Genomic DNA, 24,420 nt, shown 5'->3' with positions numbered 1-24,420 from the left:
AGTTGTATTTTGTTTTAGATAACTGGAATGCTAGTTAAGTTTGTTTGCCTTTGTTCATTATTTTATCTTTTGCCTGCCCCTACCCCCCCCACCAATTTCATATTAAACTAGAGGCCTGGTGCACGAAATTTGAGTGGGTGGGGGGGTCCCCTCAGCCCAGCCTGCACCCTCTCCAATCTGGGACCCCTCAGGGGATGTCCCGGGGATCGGGCCTAAACCTGCAGTTGGACATCCCTCTCACTATCCTGGACCGCTGGCTCCTAATTGCTCACTTGCCTGCCTGCCTGGTTGCCCTAACTGCCCCCCCTGCTGGCCATCTTGTGATGACATTGGGTGGCCATCTTGTGACACGAGGGCATGAGGGTCAATTTGCATATTATCTCTTTATTATATAGGATGGATTCCCAAGTGGTGGTTTTTCAAGATGTGACTTTATATTTGAAGTTAGTTTTTTTTATAAATATGTGCCAGATTAAGGAAAACAGGATGAATTTCGTGACAGTGAAAGCACTGTTAGTAGTGTTTAATCTCCTTTTTTTTTCAAAGATGGTTAAAACTAGGACAGGTTGTCACTTGTCTGGAATTGTTTTCTCAATTAGCAAGACTTTACTAAGACTGAATGTTGTCTGTCATTGTCTACAGCTGCGATTCTTTTTATTCTGATTGAAAGAAAATCTTTACTTTCTGTGTATAGCTTTATATAGAAATCTGGCACAACAGGGCACTTTTGGATCAAATCTTGAGCCTTAAAAAAACATTTCAAAATGTAATTTAACAATGTTGTTTTTTTTCAGCAAGGCAAGGCTGTTTATAACAGGGCACATTTAAACCCGTGTTTCTTGTGTGCTATCCTGCAAAGAGGTATCTTGTTTTATCATCAAAGTTTTGCGACATCAGAATATGATTTTAAGAACAGAAAAATAAGAGGTTTTGATACTAATGATAATATAGAATGTAATGCCTTCAATGAACAATCAGTATTTTGTGAGAAATGAAAAAACAGGTTAGGAAGAATACATGGTGTCAGATTTGTTGTTGCCTCACATTAGTTGGGGACATTTCCTATTGGCCTGCTTCAACTCAGTTGTTTCATTGTTGTCATAAATGCATGAAGTTCTTTTATTTCTTTATTTTTAAAATATGTTTGTATTAATTTTAGAAAGAGGAAGGAAGAGATAGAGAGAGATAGAAACATTGATGATGAGAGAGAAACATCAATCGGCTCCCTACTGGGGAGATCAAGCCAAAAACCTGGGCGTGTGCCATGACCAGGAATTGAACAGGTGACCTCTCGGTGCATGGGATGACACTCAATCCACTGAACCACAGCTTCCAGGCTGAAGTTCTTTTAAAAGATGGCCTCTCTCTGAAGATGAATCCCTATAAAGAGCCCCATAGGAAGTTGTCATAAAGCTCCGAAATGGGACCTGGAGTCTAAAATGCTCCCAGGCAGCCACAATCCTATGTGAGCTGACCTTTGGGAAACCCAGTCCTTTCTTGCTGTTAATCGTGTGTCACCCCATCCCTGGTCCTCATGATTGGGCTGGATTGAACCAGTATCTGCCTGGGTCTAAATTCTGTGTTCCTTCCATTTTACCATGGTTTACAAATTTATTGAATTCCTACTTTATGCCGGGCAGTGTGTTAGGGGCCAAGGATAAAAACACACAGATTCCTGTCTTATTTGATAGGAAAGACAGTGTGCCAGTTATTAATTTATTGTTTCTCAGCCTCAAATCCAGCATTTCTTGCTTTACTTCATGAGACTGGAACTGGCCCTGTAATAGTTCTCCTTTGTTAGCAGCTGCAACGTTAGCTTTGTCAGTGAAGGGTGCTGGAGGGAAAGTGCAACGTGATAGCGGCAGGAAAGCACTTCTCTTCCTGATTCCAGTGCTCCTTCCTTCTTCAGTCTCCGCAGGAGCCAGGTGTGGGTGTGTGGAGCACCTGGTGAAGCTCATGTGACAGTATAGGTCCTGCCTCCTATCCAGTGACACCGTAGGCCATTTCCCTCAAGAAACACTGGTTCCAGTGTACCACACAATTTGCTCTCTGGTCTTCCATTCCTTCTCTGACTGGATAACATTTATCTTTCATTATCCAGATATAACAGCACTTCTTTCTAGAATCCTTCCCTAAACTCCCAGCCCAAGTTACATTTCCTAACTTGTACTCCCTTAAAGCATATTGTATTTATTTACCATAGCTATATTATCCTATTACAATATGCAGTAGTCATCCATTGTCCATGGGGGATGTGTTCTAAGACCGCCGATGGATGGATGCCTGGACATAAACATGTTTTTTATGTTTCTCTTTTTTTGGTATGTTTTTATTGTTTATTTATTTTCATTGTAGTTAGCATAGATTCATTAGATTACCATTGTAAACCAATATTTGGTTAAAAATTCCTAGTTTTATTTATACTTAGATATTTATCTATTAGAAAAAATTGCTTTTATAGTGTTTTGTATTCTTCAAAATTGGGATTAATAAAATTATTCTTTCATCTTTCACACAGTGATTTTTAGGGGAAGAAAATCACCAGGGGGATACACCATAATGTCTATTTAAAACCTATTGTATAATTCCACCTGGGGATAAATGATGTTTTCTTTGCTATTGATTGTTGTTTGGTAAAGGTTTATGTTGTGACATTGATTATCATAGTCATAGACACTTTAAGAATTATTCAGAATTAAATGATAAGGAATTCTATTTTTATTGTATTAGGCTTATGTTTCATAAGGCTGGTCTTAGTGTTAAAAAATAGCTGATTTTCAGAAATATCATTGATTGTTGATCTGTAGACTTTAAAAACTATTATTCTTTCCAATTGTAATAAAAAAATAGCTTGCAGATTGTAGAGCATTTGGAAATATAATTAAAAGTCACCTGTACCGCCCTTATGTAGTGGTTACCATGGTTAACATGTTGGCATATATCTTTCCAATATTTTTCTGTATTGGTCTCTTTTTCATGGATGAAATGTTTGTGCTATTTTTGTATCCTACTTAAAAACATTTAGGTTTATTATATGATACTAGAGGCCCAATGCATGAAATTTGTGCAAAAGCCTTGTCCCTGGCCCTTGCTCGCTGTGGCTGTGGCTGGGGGGCTTCTGCTGCCTCTGCCTCGGCCCCCGCCTGCTGTGGCTTTGCCTGGGAAGAAGGATGTCCAGGAGGACGTTGGATGTCCGGTCTAATTAGCATATTACCCTTTTATTATTATAGATATTAATTTTAAATGGCTGTGTGATAGTTCATTTTGTGGCTATACGATAACATATACATTCTTTGGTTGAGTACTTAAATTTTATTCAATTTATTATTCACTACTATAAATATATTGATTACTATAAATATCAAATAAATGAACATCTTTGGGAATAAGTCTTTGTGTTGATTTCTGTGATTATTTTAAAATGTAGAGCAGGTTCATGAAGATAGAATTTGGGTAAAAGAATGAGCATTTTAAAGATTCTGCATTTTTTTGGCCACGTTGTTCTCTAAAATAATATATCAATTAGTGTATGAGTGACAGAGACACACTTTCCCTCATGTGCTTTTAGAGCTAGCATTTTCCTTGTTCAATTTAATAGTAATTGGGATGATAGCTCATTGTTTTAATATGTATTTCTTTGATTATAAATAAAATTGAGTATTTCTACATTTATTTGGGTTAGTTACCATTTGCATTGCCTTTATTATAGATTTTATGTCTTTCCAGTATACTCACTTGAGCTTCTTGTATATTGAGAATTAGCTCTAGGAAAACTTTTAAAGTCAGAACTGCTTTACCAGGCTCATAAAAGCAATAATCAGGGAATAATTAAACATTTAAATCTTGACAGGTTTTGCAGGTCTACTGTGAATTGATTTAATGATATTCCTATGTACCCACCATTGTCTGCTTGAGTACTTTGAGTATTAAAAAAAGGAAATTGAGATTATGATATGCTATGTTAATTATTTTGCTAATAATGATGAATATATTTAAAAAATAAACTGAAGTATATATTTCATGCAACAAAAGCTATTTTAAAAGATTTTCTTAAAGTGGGGAAAAAGGCAATAATGACTGAAATTCTTTAGGTACTATGGGTTGGGTAAGGTGCTTTGTGACCTTTTTCCGAAGAGGTTTTGTGGCTCACATTGATAAGCTGCCATTCATTGTCCTGTTTCTTTCTCTTTGGCTCTCTCCAGTTTTCCTTCCTGAGTCCTTGGACTGGTTCCTACAAAATTGTGAGTTCACAGTGGTGCCCTCTGGGCCAGGGCATCTCCGGGCCAGCAGACCCTAAGCAGCCACTGCTGCCGAGAGCAGGTGCACGTGCAGATGGCGTGGTGGGGCCAGCCTGCCTTCTGCTTGGTGGTGCTGCAGAAGGTGATTGATAATACAGTTTACTCCACATAATGGTCTGAGGCAAGGGGAGCAAGAGTACCAGGCTGAATGAAAGTCAGAGCTGGCAGGATAAACACACGCACTTAATTTCATTTGTAGTTTTGTTAAACTTCCTTATTAGTGCTCTTAACCAGTGGCCTTGGTGCTTGCAGTTTTCTCTCCTTGCCTCCTCTCTTGTTCTGTATCTTTTTAGGGAGGTGGTGATGATAGACACAAAAAGGGCTGCAAGCAGCCATCCTGAGTTGGATATGGTGTTCAGTTGTTAATGCTTACATAGCTTAGGGTGGACTCCAGGCAGTGTGCAGTGAAGGGACCTTGTTATGTATCAAAGTCTGGCATTTGTCTTTTCTAGTGGTTGTTTCCAAAATGGGGTGTACATACCCCTACGGTAGATAAAACAATGCATTGGGATTTGGGTTGGAAGGAAACACTAAAACCTTCATTTTTATCACATTCTTTTAAAATTTCCATTTGTATGTATCTTTCATGTTTATAATTAATTTGTAATAGTAATGCAAGTATATAATTTATAAGTGTATTTTGGGGAGGTATATTCGAAAGTTTTTGATTTTTAACTGTGTTTTCTCAGCATGTGTGTGGTTTTACATTTTCTAGGACTTTGTCTTATGAGCTTTGTTGTAGAGGTATGGCAGCTTTTACTTATTCTTACTAGTAGGAAACTAGGACATTAACATAGGTTACTGTTTATCTATTAAGAGTTTTTGTGTCTTTTTTCCTCTGAGTAACAAGAATGCTTAATAGACTTACTGGAGTACATATGAAGAACATGAAGTCAAGGACAATTCTCACTTGTTTTTTTAGCCGGGATTTTATTCTGAATTTGAAACTATCAAATGACTAAGGATTTTAGAGATGACTAGCACAGAAGTATTTTCAGTTGTTATTTAACCTCAGAGTTCACTTGGGGTTTTATAACTATTTTGGGCAGCTTTCTGCTTGGAACCCCAAACATCATGAGATCTTGTGAATTCTGCTTATAACTAATAAATGAGTGTAATGATTATAACTTGTCCTTGGTTTGCTTCATCTTTACTTCTTTTAAAAGTTTTTTATAATGATTAAGACCATTTTGGGCTTCTAATTTGGTATTCCACAGAATTTCTGCCTGGGTCACAGAGGGATTATTTTTTTGGAACTCTGAAATTTTATTATTCTTGTGGTTCAAAAATCGTGAAACCACTGTAGAAAGCTTACTGATGGGAATTTCAACTATGAGAATTTATAGTCATCATTTTTGCATTTTCCCCTTAGGGTACATTTTTTGAGGCTTTATTTTTAGTTTGTTAGCATTGTAGAACATATGAAAGAATAACCAAACCTTTTGGATAAATGTGGAAAACCAGTGTTTTGAGGGGCCAAAATTAAGTGAGGATGGGAGCTCTCAGTAGTGTTGAGAAGTTGAGAGAGAGCCAGAACTTTCTCTGGAGCAAGAGGTCATGTCTCAGCTGCTGCCAGAGGGGGTGGCCTTCAGATTCTAAAGACAGCCTCACACTTTTCTTCCTCCCTTTTCATTTACTTGACAATTATATTTTAACTAGAGGCCCAGTGCACGAATTCATGCATGGGTGGGTCCAGCCAGCCCGCCTGATCAGGGCCTGACCAGGGCTAGGCTGGCTACGGGGAGTTGGGCTGGTGGGCCCCACCCCTAATTGGCATGCGGGGACAATCAGGGGCGGGGCTGTCTGGGGGGAGGGGCTGGGGGCTGATTAGGGTGGTGGGGGCCCATCGGGGGTGAGGCCGGCCTTGGGGAGGGGCTGCAGGAGGTTGGTCGGCCGGCCTTGCACTCTATTGGGGTAGAGGGGGTGATCAGGGGCAGGGCCGTGCGTCATAGCAACCAGTTGTTCCAGTCATTATGGCGGTGGCTGGCTTTTTATATGTATAGATTGTGCATTTATTTATTGTATTTTCTTGTTAGTCAGAAATACTTATCATTTCTGATAATTTACCCAGTTAAGGTAATTCTTTTTTAAAAAAATATATTTTTTATTAATTTCAGAGAGGAAGGGAGAGGGAGAGAGATAGAAACATCTATGATGAGAGACAATCACTGATCGGCTGCCTCCTGCACACCCCACACTGGGGATTGAGCCCGCAACCCAGGCATGTGCCCTTGACCAGAATCAAACCTGGGACCCTTCAGGCTGACACTCTATCTACGGAGCCAAACCAGCTAGGACAAAGTAATTCTTGTTATTCAATTCTAGGTCACTGAAATCCCTTTGAGACTCAACTTTCAGAGCTTCAACTATATGAACTTTTTTGTGTGTTTTATCAAGAGGACGAACAGTCATTTTCATCTTTCCCAGAAACAGAGTGAAGAACAGGACAAATGACCAAACTCTCTTTTCAGATAGATGCGTTCTTCATTAACAGATGTTCTTCTTAGTTAATATATTTCATATACCCAGCACTGTCCACAACAGCAGCCTTACTTTCTTGCCTATGGCTTTCTGGAAGGTCAGGACCATAAGAATATTCTGCCTTCACTTGTCATGTTTTGCCATTTAATAAGGATGAATAAAGTCTAATAATAAAAGCTTCTTATGAGACCTAGTTATAGTTGAACTTGGGGTTGCTTGATTCAGAAAGATTCTTAGTTTAAATAACTTGTGACTTGTTATGTTTGACACAAGTCTTTCTGAGCACCTGCTGGCTACTTTTATGAGAGTCAAAGTTTTCATTCTGGGTCCAGGAAGACCTCCTTCAGTTCTATTTCACAGAAGGAGAAGAATGGACATCTCTACCTGTGCATCCAGGTGCCATTCTCTGAGTTGTGCAGAGAAGGTTCTGTTCCAACATCTTTTGCATATTGTCTTGTTTATATTAATTTTGCTAGGAAGCATCAACTCTGCAGAGGTTACAGGAACCATAGCTACATTGATGACAGTCCCTTCTCCCAATCTCTAAACAGCCCATGAAGGTAATGAGGTATGTCATGATCCCAATGTTCTGAAATACAGAAAAATCAGAATAATGGCTGTTTCACTGCTTTCACCTCTAGTGAAAAGTACACAATGGCTGGAATGCAGGGCTGCTCCTTTTCCAGCCAGTAATTTTGAAAGATATATTTGTAGTGTATATTTTCTAGGACTGTGTCTTTCGGGGGAAAGAGCCAAGTTGTCCAGCGCCTCAAAATTGGATACTGATAGTAATACCCAGAATTGTTTCTTAAAAGGCATCTAGGAAAGTGGGCCATCTGATGGATTTCTTCTTTGTAAATTCCCCCTTTTTCCCCACATGGGTGCAGGACTTCCTATCAAAATCATCCTGTAGGACTGCGGAGGTTATAGGTCCATCCAGATGTTCATAAAGACACACTGTTTTCTCCTTTAGGGCTGAGCTCAGATGTCCGTTTATGATCAGAGGAAGTGATTTTCTACATCACTACATTGGTTTCTCCATGTTTGCTAAATCAGCTGTACCAGTTTCTTGATATCTGTTCCTGCTACTTCCATCATTCTTTGGTTCTTTTCCTTTTCTCTGGCCATGCCGATATACTGTGGGATGCCACCCATCTGCAAGGTGCTGTGGGCAGCCATCTTGGTTTTCATTGATATATATATATATACTCCTTCTGTCCCATAATAATAGTAGCAGTTGATGAATGTAATTTGTCCCATAATAATAGTAGCAAAAGAAATTAAATGTAGAACGCAACATTTATTATAAAAAAACTATATTAAATTAAACAATAAGTTAAAAATAGTACTCCTAATTTTTGAGTGTTCAGATAGTTTCTGGATTTTTCAATAATTTCATTACTGCATTTTAAACTTGTAGGTAGGATCCCTTGGCTGCGAAGCTTTGCTTTCCCTATATGCATGAGCTTAAAAATATTGGAGCCATCATTCTTCATTGCTTCCAGCATAACTTGTTGAAGTGACAGAAACGTATTATCCAGTATTTCGGGAGAAATATTATCAAAGGCTAATATGGTGCCTCTTCTGCTAAGAGGAATATGTCTAAGTTTTTCAAGTTGTTCTCCATAATCTTTGCATTTATGTCCACAGCTTTGTTTTTTCAAAGAATCAACATTAGCATAAGATTCTCCTTGACAATTATTTTCGGAAGCACATTTCCAAATTCTTGATATGGTCATTCTATTGCACTTAAATTGTTTTGCAGCTAACGTAATTGCACCTTTCTGCAACTTTTCCTTTTTCTTTTGATGCATCAAGAACTGGACAATTGCAACCCGATCTTTGCTTGAAAACTCTCTTTTTATTTTATTTTACTTTTACAGTGGGTTGATAATTCAACTGAAATAAAACAATTGATTTTGATCAGTGGATGAAATTAGAAAAAATAGTTATAATTTGTAATAATTAGATTAACCTAAAAATTGAAAGATGTGTCAAAACAAATGACAGATGTCATGAAACATTGATTTTGATTGAAGGCTTCGCAATTTTGCGCTACAACATAACTTACAGCTGCATTCGCCAATAATTCCCGCTTAAATATTCACTTGCTGCTATTATTATGGGACAGAGGAAGTATTTTTTTCTCTTGTGGTAAAATGTACATAATATAAAATTTGCTATTTTAACCATTTTTAAGTATACAGTTCAGTGTCATTAGGTACATTCACATTGCTGTGCAGCCATCACTACTGTCCATCTCCAGAACTTTTTCATCATTCAGAACTAAAACTCTGTACCCATGAAGCAATAACTTCCCCTCCCCCTAGTCCCTGATAGTCACTATTTTACTTTCTGTCTTTCTGAATTTAACTTCCAGGTTCCTCATATAAGTGGATTTGGATTTATTGATATTTTAAAAATAGACCTGAAAAGGCCACTGCCACATTTCTTGAGTGCAGCTAAGTTTGCATTTCTTCTTTTCAGCTGTGGCCCCAAAGGCATTCGAATTTACTGGCCAGCTAGGAGCAAGGGAGCAAAACTTTGGGAGACCCCCAAAATGATGGGCCCTCCTCCTTTTCATACAGACTGATTTTGAGAGATTATCTAGAGTTCCAAGGCTCTAGAGATTTTAAGGTTAGACTATGAATTCTTTAAGAAATCAGATAGCTAAAGCTATGTGAAATTAGTATAGGAAATAAGATCAGTCCTTTAGCAAACAAAAATTAGAAGGTAGCCTAACAATTAGAAAGACACTTTGCTTTGGTTGTCTCTCTGAAGCTAGTATACAGACATTTTTACTTTGAACTTTTTTTAATCTATTCATTATTTCATGCTTGGATTAGAGAACAGTGTTAGAGTTTTTATATTTAATAGTTTAAAAATACATGTTTTAACAAAATTAATGACAAAATATCTCTTAAATTTCTAAAAAATATAATGGATGTTAAACTGAAAGATGATAGCATTTGTGTCAATGGGAGATAACCCTTTCATTGACTTTTTTTTTCTTGTTAATCCTCATATATTTTCTCTATTGATTTTCAGAGAGTGAAAGGGAAGGGGGGAGGGAGAGAGGAAGAGAAAGAGAGAGAGGAAGAGAGAGAGAGAAGAGGAGAGAGGAGAGAGGAGAGAAACATCAATGTGAGAGAAACACATCTATTAGTTGCTTTCCTCATTCCACCCTGTCTGGGGTCAGGAATCCGTCCGGTGTGCAGGCCTGCACCCTAAACACCAAGCAACACCAGCGAGGACTCATTAATTTTTAAATAAGTAGTCCATGACCCTACCCTGTCTGCTGCTCACTTTCTTTCCAGTTTTCCCCACGTAGGACTTGATTCAAGCAGTATGTATTGAATATTTTGCATGAAGTGGATACTCAGCAGTTATTTTTCATAATGTTCATTTGTAATAAATTCAGCATTTTCCATGTTTCCTCATGAGGATTAAAAATATTTCTGTATATTGCTTCACCAGAAACTTGACTACTGAGATGATAATCTGACCTGTAGCAGTATTTCTCATGGCTATATAGAATGTTATTTTCTTGTGCCATTTCATTCAAGATGGAAAAAAAAAAAAATCATTAGAGGGATGCAAAGGGAAGAAAATTTCAGTTGGCCACTGTGCTCCAGGGTTTGATGGATTGGGAGCTACAAGATGTAGTACAAAAACTAGTGGAAAGATCCTGTAAAACATGGCTGAAATAAACGGATTTCATTTTAAAAACAAAACCAAACTTCACTGACATATGCAGATCATTTCCATCTTTAAGTAAAATTGTTTGAAATCCAAAAGTGGGCATTGTGCCTCATTGTTTGAAAATAATGGCTTTAAATTTTGGTTTCTGCTTTGGGTGTGATATCTGTAATGTCAAGTGAATTAATTTAATTGTATTTCCTAATTGTTAAAATTTTATCTGTTTCTGAAGGCATATGATAGGTCAAACAAGAAGGCCACTTTTTTGGGGGGGGGGAAATATAAATTGTGCAATTTAAGGAAAAACTGATTTTAACGGGAAAAAACAGTAACTGTTGGTTGACTGTTGGTTACTCAGGGCTTTGGTTCTTAATGATTTCTGAGTCATAGAAGCCATTTTAATACTTTAACAAAAGCTAAAGACACTCTCCCCTACCAAAGAGAAGCACATTCACAAACATGAGAAACGCTTTTCTGAAATTTCAGTTGGATTTCTATAAGGCCATAACTTTTCTTCCAAGGGCTATAATGAATTCACATGTCACATTTGTCATTCACAACACAGCTTTTGCCAAACAGGTCTAAGGTAGAGGAGCTACTTCCCTACAAGACTCAAATCACATTCTGCCACACACAGGTGTATATTATCTCTCATTAGTGAAGCAGGCTCAAAATGGTTACTGCAGTGTGTTACATATGCTCGATGAAGGTTCAGCTCTCCATCCTCTCAGGTGCCTTGACCGTCACTTTGTATGAAAGTTTCATCCAGGCAGACACAGTGACATTTTAGAAATAGGATTCAGTTACCTTTACATTCAACATAAGGTAGCAAAGAATCCTTCTAAACCCATGACTGGACCGGGGACCTTGTGGAGATTAAGTTTTGAGAGCTATCTCTGAGGGTAAAGGCTGCAGGCCTCATTGATTCTGTTCATTCACAAGTGTCTTGTAGCGTCTTTAAATTTTGTAGTCAGTCTACATTTCTTGAATACTGTACTTTCAATAGGTGAAAAACCGTTTCTAGCAAGAATCCTGCCAGTGAACAAGCCATGGTTTTTACCAATAAAACTAATTTCTGAAGTTTAATATGCTAATTAACAAACCTTAAGTTGTTACTTGAGATATTTATCATAGAAGTATTTATAGGTACTGTCTATGGAATTGGGATTCTTGTTAGAGTGCCTTGGTCTTTGCATTCTTGAGTAGGGCTGCTGGATACTCTTAGAATTGAAATTTGAACTACATAAACATGTTTCATTCTTTTTAAAAAATATATATTTTATTGATTTTTTACAGAGAGGAAGGGAGAAGGGTAGAGAGTTAGAAACATCGATGAGAGAGAAACATCGATCAGCTGCCTCCTGCACATTCCCTACTGGGGATGTGCCCACAACCAAGGTACATGCCCTTGACCGGAATCGAACCTGGGACCCTTCAGTCCGCAGGCTGATGCTCTATTCACTGAGACAAACTGTTTAGGGCCATATCTCATTCTTTATGGTCAAGGATTTATTTATTATTTTTTTGTTAATCTTCACTGGGGGATAGTTTTTCCATTGCTTTTTAGAGAGCGTGGGAGGGTGGAATGGAAGGAAGGAGGCAGGGAAGGAGGGAGGGAGGGAGGGAGAGAGATAGAGAGAGGAGAAACAGAGAGAGAGATAGAGAGAGGAGAGAGAGAGAGGAGAGAGAGAGCCATCGACTGGCTGCCTTGAATAGGGCCAGGGATCAAACTTGTGACTCTTGGAGTAATTATTTGTAGGGCCAGGGATCAAACTTGTGACTCTTGGAGTAATTATTTGTATGCTTTATATCAGTGAGTTACCTTGTTTCATACTCACCTGCTTTTCATTCATCTTCCTATCAGTGGTGGATTTTAGTCCCAATTTTGTGATGTCCTAGAGCCATGGTCGGCAAACAGCGGTTCGCGAGCCACATGCAGCTCTTTGGCCCCTTGAGTGTGGCTATTCCACAAAATACCACGTGTGGGCGCGCACGTATAGTGCGATTGAAACTTCGTGGTCCATGCACAGAAGTCGGTATTTTGTGGAAGAGCCGGTATTTTGTGGAAGAGCCACACTGAAGGGGCCAAAGAGCCGCATGTGGCTCTCGAGCTGCTGTTTGCCTAGCTGCAGTTTGCCGACCACTGTCCTAGAGCAGTGGTTCTCAACCTTCCTAATGCTGCGACCCTTTAATACAGTTCCTCATGTTCTGGTGACCTCCAATTTCATTGTTACAAATTGAACATAATTAAAGCATAGTGATTAATCACAAAAACAATATGTAATTATATATGTGTTTTCCAATGGTCTTAGGCGACCCCTGTGAAAGGGTAGTTCGACCCCCAAAGGGGTCGAGACCCACAGGTTGAGAATTGCTGTCCTAGAGTGTATTCACCATTGACTATCTCATGGTGGGGTCCCCAGTGTATTACATTGTGCATGGCTGTAATATAGTGTCTGGTAAACGAATTTTGGTTGAACAAATGAACATTCAGAATCCCTATTGAACAAAATCTTAGACAAACATTTTATTTTAGAATAATTTAAATTTACAGAAAAGTCACAAAGATAATGTAAGAGTTTCTTTATACCCTTTACCTACTTTCCTCTACTGTTAACATCTTATATTACTACTAGAGGCCTGGTGCACGAAATTTGTGCACTGGGCGGGGGGTTGTCCCTCAGCCTGGCCTGAGCCCTCTCATAGTCTGGGCCCCTTGGGGGATGTAGCAGTGTGCCAAGCAGCAGGCGGCCAGGGAAGAGTCCGAAACAGGGCCGGGCGCTGCTCATGCTTAATCTGGCCCACTGTGTCTGCTGCTGCAGAGTCGGGAGAGGCTCCCGCCGTGGCACCTGTGCTCACCAGCTGTGAGCATGGCTTCTGGCTGAGCGATGCTCCCCCTGTGGAAGCGCACTGAACACCAGGGGGCAGCTCCTGCATTTGAGTGTCTGCCCCCTGGTGGTCAGCGCGCATCATAGCAACTGGTCGTTCTGGTTGTTCTGCCGTAACAGTCGCTTAGGCCTTTATTATATAGGCTAGAAGCCTGGTGCACAAACTCGTGCACCATTGGGGTCCCTTTTCCTGGCCTGCAGGATCAGGCTGAAACTGGCTCTCTGATATCCCCTGAGGGGTCCTGGATTGTGAGAGGGCACAGGCCAGGCTGAGGGACCCCACTGGTGAATGATCGGGGCCAGGGAGGGACACGGAAGGTTGGCCAGCCAGGGAGGGACCCTGGGAGGGCTCCAGGGCATGTCCGACCCTTCTCGCTCAGTCCCAATTGGCCAGTACTAGTCGGAGCCTCTGCCCCTGGTGGTCAGTGCACGTCATAACGACTGTTTGACTGATCAACTGTCTGCCCCTGGTGGTCAGTGCATGTTAAAGCGAGTGGTTGAGCGGCCTTAGCATATCATTAGCATATTACGCTTTGATTGGTTGAACGGCCAACCGGTTGATCAGACACTTAGAATATTAGGCTTTTATTGTATAGGATATTACATTTGTACCATCTAAGAAATTAACATTGGTACATTACTGTTAACTACTGGTAAATACCGCACTTCATTCAGATTTCACTAGTTTTCCCCTAATGTCCTTATTCTTTTTTTCAATTATGGAACGCTTCACGAATTTGCATGTCATCCTTCTGCACAGCCATGCTAATCTTCTCAGTATCTTTCCAATTTTAGTATATGTGCTGCCGAAGCAAGCACGTCCCTAATGTCCTTTTTCTGTTCCAAGATCTCATCCAGGGTACTGCAGTGCACTTAATTGTCCTGTCTTCTTTGTCCCATCTAGTCTGTGACAGTTTGTCAGATGATCCTTGTTTTTGACACTTTTAAGGAATACTGTTTTGTAGAATATCAGCTGTTTAGTGGAATGTCCTTTAGTTTGCGTTTCTCTGATGTTTTTCTCATATTTAGAGTAGGGTTATGGGTTTTTAGGAGGAAGATTTCAGAGGAGAAGTACCATTCTTACTATATCACATCAGGAGTAGATACAAATAATTTTGCTTTTAATATTTTGATCTCAGAAGGGAGAAATGGGGAGAACAAGAAGGTGGAATTTAAGTCAGTCACTTCTGCCATGGTAAAAATTGTGGTAAAGATTAGGCGAGGGAACTGAATCTAAAAGAAAAATTTAAATTTATTTGGGGGAATTCAGCCTTTGGTTTTCCTGTCATACATCACTTTGGATGTTTGAGAGTTGGTTGTATTTACTTTATTTTAACATTTGACTGATATAAATCAGAGAAATGAACAGGCCAATGGTATATAGATATTCATCAAGGTCAAATTGCAATAATCTTTTCAAAGTCTCTCAACCAATCTTTAGAAGTCAGAAAAATTTTTAATTGGATATTTTTTTCTTTTCCTCTGCTGCTATATTTTTTCTTTCCCTGTGCTCTTTTGCATTAAGGTTTATGTTTTTCAAGCTGAGTTAATGATACTGAGAAACACTTGAAAGCATTTGTCACTAGAATAGTTTATTCCTTAATTAATGGTGATGTGTTTTGCAGACAGGTGGCACACTTTAATGTGTTACAGAGACTAGTCTTGTTAGTTATTGATTAGTAATGAATAAATTACTGCCATTTTTAATCATAGGAAACTTTCTTTGGAGGATAATTAATCAGATTCATGTATTTCTTAGCCAATGTAGGATTATCATCTTTTTTAGTAACAAGAATGAACCTGCCTGCCTCTGCCCTGGGTAAGTTCGGGATAGAGCAGACAGGCTTTTAGGTTATATTTTGATCTTTACTTTTATTAAGCAGATGAGAAGAGTACTTGCTTAAAAATTACTTTAAACTGCCTTTCCTGTTGAGTAGGTTTTGAACTACCTGCTTGACAGATGGTGTTGGAAGTAATTACTGAAATCATGTGTTTACCTGTACGTGGACATGTGTTCACCAGATGTACCCTGTTTACTCAGAGCTGCTGATTTCTTAAAGAAATATACACCTTCTGGATAGAGTTGCATAACTTAGGAGAAGAAATAAAAGCTCAGCCAGCCACAGCTCTCAGTCTCTCTCAGTTGCAGAATCAGCTGTAGTGAGAAGACTCATGTCTCTTAGTGAGTGGTAGGGTAGCCCAGAGAACTACTTTCAGCATCATTTATCTTTCCTTCTTTTGACTTACTTAGTAGTTTAATCTTACCTGTCTACTAAATTATTTAATAGCCCCTCCCCCCAAATATAGATTGAATTGTAGTAATACTGATCAGTCTTTTAATATGATGGTGATGGTTCATTATATTATTGTGTTATTTTTACTTGATATTTTTGAAAACATATTTTCCAAATCAAATGTTAAAGATGAAGTCGTCACTCAATTTCTAAGTTCTGATATTGGAGGCCTGGCTTTTGTATTAAGCATTTTTTTTAACAACACATAGATAATTCCTATATTCATGAAGATTGAGAATAGCTACTTTAATGTTTTATTTATTAACCATCAAAACCTAATTTATGTTTCCCCCTTCATTTCTATTTTACTTACGTTAAAAATTGTAAAAACTCACGGATAATGACCCCTTTAACATGTGTGCTTTACGCGTTCAGTTTTTAAGCTGAGTAGATTTAACTGTCTATAAACCCTGAGAAACAAGGAAAGCCATTGTTTCAAGATTTTGACAGGTGCAAAACTGTAAATAATTACAGGCCTGGGCAGAAACTAGAACAGGAGTTGCACAGCAGCTGGCAGGCCTGGCCTGTGGCAGGTCAGACCTGGGTTAAGTAGCCTTACTTTTCTGGCAAGCTCAGATTTGTTTTATAGTATGAAATTCACCTCTATTACAGAAAGATTCTACTGATTGAGACTAGATATCAGCTGCAAAGGGAGAAACGTATACAGAATATTGAGAAAGAAAACTGCCCATTGAGTCACCTTTTGTACAGCTTCAGGGCCAGATGGAACTTGTGTTGATGAGTTTTAAAATGGACTCACATGTTGACTGAAATAAATCACTCAACACCAAATGGTATACAGCAATAATACCTAAGGAGGGTGGTCTGGTTTTTTTTTGTTTTTGTTACATATGACATCTACTTGTAAAACATTTTAACTTTTAATCTTATGAGCATATCTGACTTTTGTGAAGAGGAAAGCAATTTAATTATTTATATCTTGGGAATACCTGAATTGTACTTTTCTAGGTCTTTATGGAGAGTAATGCAATTTCTAATGACATTTTATCACCTTCAGATTCCATTAGGCAGTTCCCTAACTCAAAATGACCTGATTTGTTGCTGCTCTATAAAGAAGGCTGCCTGCTGCCATAGCCCCTCCACATACCATATTGTTACCCTGGAAAGTTTACAAAGGACAGGGTTCTGCTAGGGCAGAATTAAAAGGCTGATGACTTGTGGGCCCAATCTAACCTATAGATGGGGTTTCTTTGGCTTGCATAGTATTTTAAAATTTTGACAATTTTAAATTTAAAAATGTATTTCTGACTTTTTTGGAAAATCTGATGATAAGGCAACCCTGGGCCTGTATTCCTGCAATTGGCTGGAACTGAGTAGCAGCTGCCCCTTTCTACTAGGCTTTCTCCAGTCCTTATTATTCTCTGTTGTTTATTCACTTCCCTTACTTGCCTGTAGACATTTGAGTTAATGACCCTTGGACTAGAAGATGTGTGGGTTTAAGAGTGGACAAACCTGGAGAAAAGGACAGTTTTTAGGAGAGATTTGTGGAGCCTTGATCCAGTTACCATTGATTTGCCTTGTGCTATGTTCCCTCCATGCTCTCTACCTCTTATTTCTCCTAGTGCCTGTGTTTTCTCTTCACTATTATGAGAACTATATCCACTAGAACTTAGAGTTATGGTCCCTCAACCACCCTTAGTAAAGTAAATATCCCAGGACCTGGAATAGTTTAGGAATTTTCTGAATGATTACTAGTCCTTTAACTTACATATTAATATGTTTTAGTTTAATCAGTTTTTCTCATCATTTTTTTTTTTTTTTGTAGAAATCAGCTTTATTGAAAGATGAGAGTTTGATTAAAAAAGAAATATAGAGACCTAGCCCGTTTGGCTCAGTGGATAGAGCATCGGCCTGCGGACGGAAGGGTCTGGGTTTCTGGTCAAGGGCATGGGGATTCTGGTCAGGAACACATACCTGGTTGCAGGTTTGATCCTGCACATGTGGGAGGAAACCAAGCAATGTTTCTCTCTGTCTCTCCTCCTCCCTTCCACTCTTTCTAAAAATCAATGGAAAAATATTGGGTAAGGATTAATAAAACAAACAAACAAACAAACAAAAGGAATATAGACATTTTTAAAGCTCTGGGCATATGAAGAGAAAGAGCTACAGGACTTACTGTTGGGCTTTAAAATATTTAAGGTTTTATTTCCTGACAGGGAGAACAAAGAAAAAAGAGGGCAAATCATGATATAGTGTCATAGTAGGTGACTTAAGAGGGACTGATGGCAATGAGACCCTTGACAAAATGGACAAAGGAAGTAGGAGGATCCCAGAAATTAAAATTTTCCTAGATAGGACAAAAGGAATGGTTCTCTTCTTCCTCCTTCTCTCACATGCCTTTGTACTCTGGTGTTTCAATTCTTATGACCCAGAATCTATGGAATAAGTATGCTCTTTCTTTGTTTCTAGATAGGAGGAGAGAGAAGAACTGGAGTAGAGTTGAATTGAATTTGTCTAAGAATCTCACTAGTAAAATATATGAAAAATTAATAAAAAACACCCACCTCCATTGTAAGTTGACTTTTGGCACATAGCTTACTTATAAGTTGGGTGGTTCTGAGCTTTGTTAAATAAAGTTATTAGAAAAGGAGTGGAGTAGACCAGGGGTTTGCAAACTATGGCCTGCAGGACAAATCTAGCATGCTGCTTGTTTTTGTAAATGAAGTTTTATTGGAACATAGTTGCACCCATTAGTTTACATATACTTTCCATGGCTGCTTTCACAGTGTAAGGGCAGAGTTGAATAGTTGTGACAGAGATCATATGGCCCTCAAAACTTGAAATATTTATTATCTGATACTTTATAGAAAAAAATATGCTGACTCTTGGTATAGGTGATTTTATCCAAAAGAGAAAAAACAGCCCTCTATGTACTCTAAGTTATTTTTATTTAAAACAAAGGGAATTAGACATATGATTGGTTTTCAAAAAAAATATATATATATTTTGGTTATTTTGCAAGTATTTATAGAGTTATTGTTTCATTTGAATGGAATGAAAGTTTATAATGTTTATAAAGATTACAGTTGGTCTACAATTTTATTATGCCATTGACTATAGCTATTTCTGGTGCGGATTATAATAAGTTAACAGGAAAATATGAAGTAATATAGTTGGTTGAGTACTTAAATTTTATTCAAGTTATAGTATGAAGTAATATAGTTGGTAAAACATGATGTAATAGTAAAAATTAGTAAAATAAAAATTTTGTTATGTTTTGGGCTACAGCTTTTTGGAGGGAAGAGTATAATGTTATTTAATTAATTTTACACAATATTTTTGGGAATATATTTAATGAACAAATGTGTACATATGGTCCATTTCATTATTAATTTAAATTTTGAAGACTGCTAAAAGTTTTAGTTATTGGGGAAATAGTGAACTTTCATTTAATGATCAACTTAAACATGAATAAACTTATGTCTTTATTGCTTTTAATTTTGATAACATTTGAAAAAAGCAGGTGTGTATTGTGAGGTTCATTCAGCATGGTGAGTGTCTTCAAGAGTTAACACTGTTCTCAGCACTGGGAGTTCAGCACTGAATAAAACAGAATACTTAGTGAGCTGACATGGCAAGGGGAAAAACAATAAACAAACATTCATGGGCTTAATTATTTAGTGAGCTGTACCAAGTGCTCTTTTAAGTCATGGGGATAAAGCAGTGAATAAAGCAAATTTTCGTCTTTTATGGAGCTTACATTTAAATGTAGCTTTACACATAGCTTATCCAACATTAGTTGGAAAAGAGAGATAACATGTAAGTTGGTTAACAAATGCTATGAAGAAAATGAAAGCAAGGTCTTTGGAGAGATGGGGGATGCTATTTTGGAAAGCATGTTCAAGAAAAATTTCTCTGATAAAATCAAATTTGAGCAGAGCCCTGAATGAGTACAGTAATGAGCAGTGGGCATATTTGAGGAAAGAATATCCCCAGCAGAGGAAATAGCATTGAAAAAGCACAGGGGTAGTAGTGTGCTTGGTTGTCCAGGGAATAGCAAAGAGAGGCTGTGTGGTTGGTGTAGGAGCCAGAGGGAGAATGGTAGGAGATAAGTTTGCTTTTTGCCTAATGGATGGCTCTGAATGTATAATAGAGGTAAAGCCACATAGGACCAGGTAAATTCTATATGAAGTGGCAGCAGTGTAGACCAGAATATAAGAATCTATGGAAGATTTCTCTAAACCAGAACTCAGGATATAATAGAGTTAATTTGTTCATTGTTCCTCAAATTAAATATCACTTCTGTGAATCACCTTACGATTTTCTCTTTCAAAATGGAATTCTACATAGTATAGTCTAGTGCCCTGAGACCTGTATAAGTCATTGAATTTATGGTGTGCCCCTACCCATTACAGGGTGGCCATTTGGTTAATTTGCAGCGAATATCAGGTTTAAAATAAATGGGTCAGAAGCTTGACTAAAATGAAAATAACAATTCACATTCAATTAAAATGTGAATGGCCTTCAATATTTTTTCATTGTACTAGGGTTAAGGGGAGGATAGAAGCAGAATGATAATTAATACTTGTAAATTTAAAAGTCAGCTGTATTCTAACTGTTAATTTTTCCTGGAAGTGTTGTACAAAACGATCAAGTTCCTGAAATTGTAGGAACACTGATCATGGTATTTATAATTGTGAGGAATGTTAGGTAGCTGACATCAAGTATGAACTAATTAACTAAGGGCTTATATAATATGCTTTAACAAAAGTACATATTTAAAAATAATTGACTTATTTTTTATTTTATAAATGACAATATTTATATGGTACTTTATTTTATCACTGAGCATATTTTTATGGTGATTTACTTTTAACACAGGTAGGTATCAATAAGTGAAAATTTGTTTCTGGCTTAATAATATTACACGAAAATACACATTATATAAAGAACACCATCAATCACAACTATTAAAGCTACTGTATTTGAAATAGTACAGGTTTTTTGAGATGCAGCAGTTAGTAATGATTATTGATATGCCATAGAAAGACAAGACAAATTAAATGTGTAGCATTCAGACAAGTATTTCACCAGGAAGGACCCCTCACGTAAATAGGTTGGGTTTAAAAAGTTCTTCTGCAGAATTTGCTAAAATTCAGGACTCATTTTTACTCAGGAGCAATAATATACACGGTAATTTGATTTTCAGGCAAAATTAAAATGTATTAGGAGTCTCTATATATTTCATGGATCTCAGAGGACTCTGGTGGAAGTTTTGAGCAGATCTAATTTCCAGTAAAAATCTATCTATCCTGTTTATTTTCCTTGGTACACTTGTTTCAGCAGCACACCCTTCTTGAGTCAGCTTAGAATTACTTTTCTATTTGCTACCTGTGTCCCTTTGTCCCCTGTGGTGGGTAAGACAGTCTGTGATCATAGAGTTGTTTTATAATTTGGATCTACAGGTGAGACAGTTATTGGTGTTGCCAAACATTTAATCTTGTCACCAGCTCTTCCAGGGCAGCAAGTCTTACCTGAGGGTACTCATGTCCATAATTATCAGCCACAGGAAAGCTGATGTAGTGGGGAAAGTCATGTCCCTGACCACCCATTTGCTCCTCACTTTACAGGGCAGTAGGAGGTGGTGAAGGCCAGGAAATACCATTTGGGACAGGTGGACTTTCTCTACCTAAAACCACATGCTGCTTCCTGTGAGGCTTCCTTTGCCTTAATTGTGGTGCTGTATCTAGTGATACCCACTCTCTCACTAGCTGTACCTAATGTGGGGCTCTTTGTTGCTGGACATTGGCTGGAGGGTTGTGTGATGAGGGAAAATAGGAAGGAAAGGGGGGAAAAATCACTTATTCTAACTTCCTTTGCTTTACATTAGTGTGTGTGTGTGTGTGTGTGTGTGTGTGAGAATTTGAGGTAGTGATCAGATGCTGATAGGCTGACCCAACCAGCTTCTGTCTATTTTCTACTTTTAAATTTCTAAATATTCTACACTTCAAATTTTAATGAAACTGGGCACACCTTCTCCCTTACTCTGACTTTATTTCAGATTTGCAACATTTTACTTTTATTTACTCAAACCAAAGTGTTTGACTTAGTTAACTTAGCCCCCTAATTTTACAACAGAGGAAACAATACCATCAAATCTATAGCTATATTTAAATATATATGTATATCTGTGTTTATATGTGTCATTTATCTATCTGTTGTACAAAGTAATAAATAACCCAGGAGCACAGCATCTGTCTCCCCTGCTGCTCTCTATGATGTGAAGCGATGAGTCACATGAGTAATTGTATTGCTTGTATAAAGTACTTGGAAGACAGTTTTACTTGCATAAGTCCTGCACTGCATGTCATAAAGATGAAAAGTTTGAGCCATCTGTTACTTAAAAAAATTACCCTAGTATACCACCTGGTGTTTAACTAGGCCTCAGGATTTGTTCCAGATACTGCAGTGCTTCATTGAACAAATATTGGGGTGACGGGTGGGTAGGGTTCGGTGATTACTTCTGTGACCTGGGAAGGGCCCTTTTCACTCAGTCTTGAACAATGTTATTTGGATCATTGTGCTATTTCCTATTGTGGTTGGCCTGTCGTTGAAAACAATTTTGTCTTAATTTTGAAAATTGGATATGAGGAGTAACATTACACAAAAACAACATTATACAATGATGAAGATAATGTTCTGTGCAGCATGATTTAATTTGGAGCAGTGGATGGCCACCTGCTAGGCCTTTGTTCTTGTGACAGTCTGGCAAGTGGCCCCCGTGTTTTGGTTCTTTCGTTGGTCATGTGGCTGTTGAGATCTGCTTGGGTTAGTTGCGACCATTAATCTGGGAGCACAGAATGATGGAGTATTTGACTACTGGGTGTTTGAATTAAGAAAACAAATCCCTTTTAAAGTTATTATTCAGCAATCACAGAATGCTTTTATCGTGTTGATATAACATCTGAGTCTTTACATTTTATCTGGCAGGAGCCTATTCTTATCTACAACATAAAAAAGAAATCTAGTAGTATTTGGCATTATGGTAACTAGCTACCACATAGCACCTGTCTGCTTACTCACTCTGGTGGGGTAACTGTAATTCAGTGACTAACCAGGGACACTTTTGAGTGTGACAGAGAGCCCGTAATAATTATGCTGGCATAAGAGGCGTAGACAAAGACATATGGTCACTCTGTTTATAAGGCATGACCATTTTTACTCTCCTCTATGATCAAGGATAGCCAAGAATTTCATATATATTTAAGGATGATTCCTGTATTTAAATCGCATTAACTGTGGCCAGTATGGTGCCTCATACAAAATAAAAACTCAATATTTAAAAATTGAATTACTATTTGTATTAAAAAAAAACCTTAAAGCTTCCTACCAAAGATCTTTTAATATGTTCATTTTAAAGCATTTTGGGGTTAAAAATTCTCTATAGGCGAAGTTTCTGGCTTTCCTGAAGTGATGTGCATTCTGAAACCATTTTAATATATAATGTACTATAAGGGTAGGGAAAACACTTGAAAATTGTAATTGTTGATTGTGTCTAAAATAATTTAAATTACATACTATAAAAGAGTGAGCCATTTAGTCAAGTGCTTATGACTTATCCCAGTAACTTACTTACTTTTCTTTGTTACTTGAAACTGTTAAATACTTCAATAGCTACTTAGCAATTCTTTATATTTCTTCTGGGAAAATAAGCCATGGCATTCAGTTCAGTTGTCTGATAGTACCTAGTCAGAGACTTTCCTACTAAGGAAATATTGAAGTTTTGGATAACTTGTAATGCTAAATACAAATTTTGTGTTTATCACTTTAATATTTTCTTTCTTTTAAAAAATTTTCCCTCTCTTTACAAGTCCTAATTAATTACATATAAGAGACAGAAAAGGCAACAGGAATTTATCTCCTTTTGTATATGAGGTCATAAAAAGTATTTCTTGCCCTTGTGGCCATCTCATGAGTCTTGAATTTAGCTCAAACCTGGATCAGGGGTTACAGTGTGGTGGGTTTTGGAACGTCATCTGTGGTTTAGAGGGACTACTGGTATATGATGTGGGCTGGGAACTTTGGTGTTTTTTTCTAGTCTGAGATATGTTTTTAAAAAAAGAGGTGTTAAAAGATTTTGGGGTCTAGACCTTGTTAATTGGCTTATCATCCCATTTGTTCTGTCTTGTTTCTAATGAGAAAGAGTTGAAAAAGATGCTGTTTAAATTCCTATTTTTCATTCTGAGTGTATGTGTCCTGATGATTTCATAATCTTGTTTTTTTTTTTTTCTGTACCCTTTCTTTTTTCTCTTCTACAATTTTGGTCCAGTTTCTTTCTTTTGATCATCATCATCTCCTTCGCCGCCGCCTCCTCCTCCTCCTCCTCCTCCTCCTCCTTCTTTTGTAAAATTTTTATAATCTTTATTGTTGAGAGCATTACATATGTCCCATTCCGACCCCCTCTCTTCCCCCATTGATCTCTTCTAGCCCAACCCCCACTCCAGGCCTTTACCACCCAATTGTCTGTGTCCATGGGTTATGCATATATGCATACATTTAGTTTTTCTTCATGTTCTCAGGTCTTGCCTCAAACTTTGTTTTCACTTGAGTGAAAGCATTTCATGAAGTCTTGTTTGTTTCTACCCTAGATGTTCATAATGTTCAGATACTGGTCATGATATAACTTGCTTGGGTATTTCATGATTTTTATACTGTAGAACTAAATCTAGGAGGAAGATATGTACTTACTTGTTAATTATTTTTCTCTCCATATTGCAATGTAGCTTCAAGGACAGGCAT

General features: G+C 37.8%; 1 protein-coding gene and 1 non-coding gene across 5 annotated transcripts in view; one reads left to right on the top strand and one right to left on the bottom strand.

The window, feature by feature from the left end:
* The window catches only part of CDKAL1 (CDK5 regulatory subunit associated protein 1 like 1), a 643,254-nt gene that overhangs the window by 124,878 nt on the left and 493,956 nt on the right, over positions 1-24,420 (top strand). The window lies entirely within an intron of this gene.
* On the bottom strand, positions 14,080-14,185 carry LOC139004567 (U6 spliceosomal RNA). Its single transcript, XR_011470441.1, has one exon. It is a non-coding gene; the product is annotated as a U6 spliceosomal RNA (small nuclear RNA).

Source organism: Myotis yumanensis, unplaced genomic scaffold (assembly GCF_028538775.1).
Source record: "Myotis yumanensis isolate MYYU_CA2020_CCGP unplaced genomic scaffold, mMyoYum1.0.hap1 SCAF_2, whole genome shotgun sequence".
Lineage (NCBI taxonomy): Eukaryota > Metazoa > Chordata > Mammalia > Chiroptera > Vespertilionidae > Myotis > Myotis yumanensis.
The sequence above is the reverse complement of the archived record's forward strand: the minus strand, read 5'-3'. Positions and strand labels throughout refer to the sequence as shown.